This window comes from Daucus carota, chromosome 9, assembly GCF_001625215.2.
Source record: "Daucus carota subsp. sativus chromosome 9, DH1 v3.0, whole genome shotgun sequence".
Classification (NCBI taxonomy): domain Eukaryota; kingdom Viridiplantae; phylum Streptophyta; class Magnoliopsida; order Apiales; family Apiaceae; genus Daucus; species Daucus carota.
Genome location: NC_030389.2, coordinates 26,920,236 through 26,926,518, shown reverse-complemented (window position 1 = coordinate 26,926,518; position 6,283 = coordinate 26,920,236). Strand labels below are relative to the sequence as shown.

At 33.0% G+C, this 6,283-nt stretch overlaps 1 long non-coding RNA gene across 1 annotated transcript; it reads left to right on the top strand.

Moving 5' to 3' along the window:
- Nucleotides 1-540: 540 nt before the first annotated feature.
- On the top strand, nt 541-2,214 carry LOC135149729 (uncharacterized). Its single transcript, XR_010287911.1, has 3 exons — nt 541-822; nt 1,370-1,484; nt 1,562-2,214. It is a non-coding gene; the product is annotated as an uncharacterized LOC135149729 (long non-coding RNA).
- The last annotated feature ends 4,069 nt before the right edge of the window (nt 2,215-6,283 follow it).

Here is a 6,283-nt window from a genome sequence, read left to right as displayed (position 1 = left end):
CGGTAGCGAGGAAGGTAAATTCCGGTCAACCTCATCTTCCTCCACCACATTCAACCACGGCATCGCCACCGCGATACTCTTAACATGAAAACCCTAAGTCAAGCCTTTGCCAAGACCTCCGCACCGTACAGACCACCGTGCAAGACGTCATCGGTCCCAAGCCTCTCCACGACTATGATCTCCTGGACCAGATCGGTTCGGCCGGTCCAGGTCTGGCCTGGCAGCTTTATTCAGGGAAAACGAGGAATGAATTCGATATCGCAGCAGTATCCAACGGTGTGTGTTTGGTTGCTTGATAAGCGTGCGTTGGCGGAGGCGAGAGTGCGTGTCGGTTTGTCGAAAGCCGCGGAGGACTCGTTTTTGGATGTCATTAGAGCGGGACTCTGCGAGGTTGATTAGGCTGAGGCATCCTGGCGTGCTTCATGTTGTGGAGGCGTTGGATGATAGTAAGAATGCTTTGGTTATGGCTACGGAACTGTTGTTTGTGTCGGTGGCCAATGTGCTTGGGAATGTCGATAATATTACTAAGGTTAGAAATTTCCAACTGTAGAGTAGAAATCGGACTGGTTATTTGTTTTTTTGTTGTGCATTGTTTTCAAATCTTCACATTGGGAAAAAAAAAATTGCTTCTGTTTGGGCAATTCGTTCTGGTTATTTTCATTAACTGTGGGCTATATTGTTGGCAAGCTATCACATTGGCTAAGATTTTGCTCTCTACGGAGATGTCATAACCTCCGTGCTTTGCATCATCAAGGCACATGTGAGGGACTAAAATAGGAACGCCCATTCCCAGGCTAGAGTGTCTTTGATCACTGGTGGAAGGTAAGGGAGTTTGGCAGTAACAGATAAAAATTTATGTGAATTGTTATATCAAATAATATATGAAAGTCTATTCATCAGTACAATAATGCTGAGTTATTATTGATTCATGATGACTAATGTGTTGACTTTAGAAGTACCATGACCACTGATGAGTAGGTGTTGCAATTATGATTTTTCATGTATACATATTCAAGTGCACTTGTCTTGAGCTTGCTTTATGGTTATACAACTCTTCTGGTTGATTTGCCTTTTTAGGCAGTTCAGACTAGAGCAAATGATTTTATTTTCCTAAACAAAGGGGCTCCAAAGAGCAGTCATACTGTCGCTATTCTAAAACTTTATTTGATAAATTAAGTCAAATGAGCCCTGAAATAAGCGCAAGAAGAAGATCAAACCTGACCGATTCTATAGCAGTGTCAATATTACATTGCATTTTTCAGTCTCGAGGTCATTTGACTCTTTGTATTGCAATTTTTAAAAATATATGCAAGAAAACAATAATGCACTCTCTAATATGTTACATGTTCTGGACGAATGCTTTGTTTAGGACAATGAAATCAGACTCTGGAAAAGAGATGAAGACCAAGACTATTTGTCACTAAAGAGATGGAGGAACGAAAATTGGTGATTCCTACAAAATAATTCTCTCCAGCAATTGTGAGGTATTTCTTTTGAATATCGTGATATATACTTTGAATAGGTTATCTTTGTCTCTTATATTATTTCATGTATTCTTAAGAAAATATTCACTACGACAACTCCAATGGAGCGAATTCTTCATCAGCTTGAATATCACAAGCTCACTGCTTGCGCGCTGTGATCTTTCTTCCAATACTTTTTGTGACCTTTTCTCCTGATTTTAAAAAAAATGATCTGCAAGGTTAGGCCTTGCTCAAATAAGTGGCGTGCAAGAAGTGAAGTGTATACTATGAAACATGATCAGGAGATATGATAGGGATTCCAATCTTCTTCGTTGTGTTGAATAATACAGGACGATGTTGAGACTTTAATCAGATACCTTAAGATTTTTACACGAGTTGGTTGCTTGACACGTTGGATTGATAGAATTGCATTTGCTCATTGTATTCGACTCTCTTAGGTGTTAAATTGTTCATCTGTGTTTTAAATATGGACTCTGTTGTTTTTAATAGGATCCCTTCCATTGTGATTCCGCAGCTTACTTGTAACATATAAATGCACCTAACGGTGGGGTCGACAATTTTTTAAAAAGTGTATTAAGATGAAAATGTATTAGTTCGGGTTTTACAGTGGAGTAATATGGGGTTTAATTAACCAACATTTTGTTTTCCTGTTGATATAAAACCTATATTATTAGGCTGATTTATTATGAGTGTAACAATGGAAAATTCTGTATTTAAATTGAAAGCTTTCCAAAGAAATACGCTATTAATATATACTGACACATGAAATCAAAGCGGTGGAATCGCTAAGAGAAGTGGAGCAATGTGTGTTGGAGGTGCTTCCAAAAGAGCCTTGGGAAGAGGAATTATGTGTAGCTCTTCGCGCCTCATCCGCTGCAACGTCCTCGAAAAAGATCAATCATGGGTTGCTCTCAAGGTACTCTACTACCTCATCACTTCATGATTTCATACATATGCTTATATACATGGACAGACACATTTAACTTTTACATTTTAAGTAAATAGATAGTTGAAACTACAGTAATCAGTATTTGACGCAACAAAGGGTGCGGCACAGTCTGCAATTCAATATTTTGAGAATATGAGGACTGTTTTGGTGGTTGTTGGAGGCATGACACTAAAAAATTAGAAGCTTCCGATTTAGAGATGATTATTCTTTTCTATTAATATCTCATGTATTTGCTTCAGTTTCTCTCTGTCAATTTAGAGCTCAAATTAGTTTTGTAGCTTCATTTCACTTGTGATATACAACATATTTGTCCTTTGTCAATGAATTGAAAGACTTGTTTATTGCAGAGAGGCTGGTCGAATAAATTTGCGGATTGCATTCTTTGTTTAGAAGGTTATTATGAGTGGACGTGAGCGGGTGGAATTGGAGTATGGAGGTATGGTGGAACAGGGGCGGATCCAGAATCCGTCATCCACCCGGGCTAGCCAAATTTTCACTTGGTAAGTAGTTTTAATTTTACAAATTATATGTTTATATGTAATTAGTTTATAACCCGTATGATGATTTATAATATTATTATTTTATTATATATATTTTAATATTTAACTAATTTCATTATAAAAATAAAATTCTGTTAAAATAATAATACACTTTTTAAATAATTAATAAACTCATTTGAGCTAATAATATATTTTTATTAGATGCATTAAATAATTTATTTAGCATGTTCTTAATAATGAACTCAGTCAAAAACTAATTAAAAATTATGTTAAAGAGATATGTTTTATAGAGAATGTTATTATATATTTTCATTGTAATAGAAATGCTCATTAAAACATGTTATAGTTAAATAGGCCTATAAAACCCTGACCAAATTTTTAATATTTTCTTTTTAATAATATTGTACAGATATATTATTATAATATACACGTATAAAATACAATAATATATGTATTCATAATAAAATCAGTTTTGATGTTCTCAACTTTTTTATGAATCTCTTACTAGATTTTTTTCTATAATATAATATATAATTTTTCTGTTTCTTTATAATGTAGATTATATACGCGGTTGTTATGTAATATTGTATTTTTTTTAAGATTTAAATAAAAGTTTTGTTATAATACAACTCGCAAGTACAACAAAATATTTACATTTTATTATGAATATACATTCTTATTTACATTATTAATACGATTCATAAAAAAAATCGTAATTAAACTATTTATAGTTTATTCATTTCAATTATATACGTTTCTGCACAAAAACGAATTACTAAAAAATAATAGTTAATTTAATAATAAAATTAAATGCTTTTTATAAATAAAAATACCTTGATAAACGGAAGCTATAATAAATATGACAAAAATGAATAAAAATGCACAATTTCATTCACAATGCTCACGCATGTAGAAGAGTCCTGGTGTTTATATTGAAAATAATACAAGAAAAACAAGTTTTACACTCGGGCTATACTAACAGAAAAATCAAAATTTTGAAACATTTACAGAACAAAACCAGGAGAGGACTCTGGCTTGAGCCAACTCCGGTCCAAGTTTGGGTCTGCCCCTGGTGGAGCTATAAGGATCACATCTTTACAAAAGGAGATTCACTTTTGAAGTTTAGTAGTGAGAGTGCTGATGATTCTTCTGATGAATTTGGATCATTATTATGAAGATCTATTCTTCTTCAGATATTTGGCGATGGGTCACATGAGAAATCCAAAATGACCAATGATTTGAGTTTCATTTTTGAGCATTTTGCCCTGGCACTTTTACAACAAGCTTATGTTACAGATAGACGGATTTCAACCTCCATTAAATTCAATGGTAGGTAAGATTCAGATTAAATTGTACGAGGTTTAATAGAAGTACAATTTGAAACCTGGATGGCGTGGTTAATATGAGATATCAAGACATTAGCTGAATCCATCAGTCCCTGAGAAAAGTTGTTAAGATTGAATTAGGTAACTACCAGAGCCTCACATATCTTCCGAGAAGCATCTGCAATCTCAGCATAATGGAATGTCTTGAACTTGGTGGTTGTTCAACTCTTGAAGGGCATCTGACACTTAAGAGGAGGGTAGGAGGTGGGGGATTTTAGAAGCCTAACTTATCAGCCATACAGCGGTAAATTCAAGTAACATGAACTGGGTTTCCTTAATAAAATGCGTTTTAGCAGAGGATTAAGAAATGATATGAGGATTGTAGCAATGAACTACAGGACAGAAGCTTTGCCTCCAACATAGGTACTCATATGAGTTGTATGTATAGTTGTAGAGTATCCATTAACATCTTTTATACATAGGTTGCACACTTGTGTGTCCTTCCTTCGAGAAACAGACGCATATCATATTGAAATCCCCTCATGTGGATAGGAAAACTATTTAGAAAATTTCTATCAGCAATTAATACTCCCTCCGTCCCTTTTTAGTTGTCACATTTTTATTTTTGCTGGTCAAATTGACTAATTTTTTACCAAAGAGTATGAGCCAGTCTTCCATTATTTTAAAAAACTGAAAATTACATCTTAAAATAGATTAAAAATTATTTCCGGTGACATATTTTTTTTTATTTTTTCAATTGATAAATATTAATAAATTCCAGTCAAACTTTGGTCACTAAAAAGAGACGGAGGGAGTATTTATATCTTCTTTGTACAACGAATATACAATGCGTCTATATATATATACACTTATCCGAGGCCACTTGAACCATAAACATGCAAGGTATCATAGAAATCCCCGTTCAATTAGAACATAAGGTGCAGTGTTCATTAGGAACAAATTTTTTTTGATAAAAATTACCTAAGAGTCATAAATTCTTCAAAATTCATTTTAATTTTTAGTATTATATTTTCAATTATTTATAAGTCATTAATAAGTTAAAATTATTCAAACTAACATTTTAAACTCCCATACGATCATGTTTGGAGAGTGTGCTTTTCTTTTTGATAATTTTATAACTTAATTTTTAAAAAGAAGATGTATATTTTTATAATTTATTTAGATATAAATGTTAAAGAGGCGTTTTATATTCGTTTTTTAACAAGAAAATAAGAGTTTATTTCAGAAACAAAATAAAGTTGTACGTAATTTTCTGAAATAACCTCTAAAAAATAAGTTCAGCCAAAATGACTACTATGTTAGGTTAAATCATAAGTCACAAATTTAAACACAAGCAAACATACTCAACATACTCTTACGATTAGCTCCTACACATGCAATTCACACTCAAAAATTTACAAAATCCTTTTTTAATAAATTGATAGAACACAAAATAACATGAAAATCAACATAAATTTATAACCAAACAAAAATTTGTCTTTATAAGAATGCCCGTGCCTTGCACGGGCTTCTACGCTAGTTATTTATAATGTTGTGACGATACGTATAGTTAGAAGAGATAACTCTATTTTAAAAAAAATCATCACTTATCCTCTGTTTAGTTACAAGTAGTGGTTACACCTCACCTATAATATAGGGTCAAGTGTGTTTATCCGATTAAGATAGTAATATATCTTCCAAACATTAAACAATTAAAATGATTAAAATAAAATTAATGAATTTAATAAAATAATCAGTGGGGCTATTATATCCGAAGCCTCCACCTCCCGCTGCAGCTTCTTCTTCTCTTCCTTCTCTCTCTCTTTTTGGGGGTTTGGATGTTTAATGTGTACACCCTACCTTGTATTATATCCCTCATTATATACTTATTATATTATATACTTATACTTATTATATAATAAGCATAAGGGAGATAATTTAGTCGTATGGTCACATAGTCCAAAAGCTTATTATCCGTTGGATCGTATATTGAACAAATAAATACCGTTAGATTGGAACAAAACT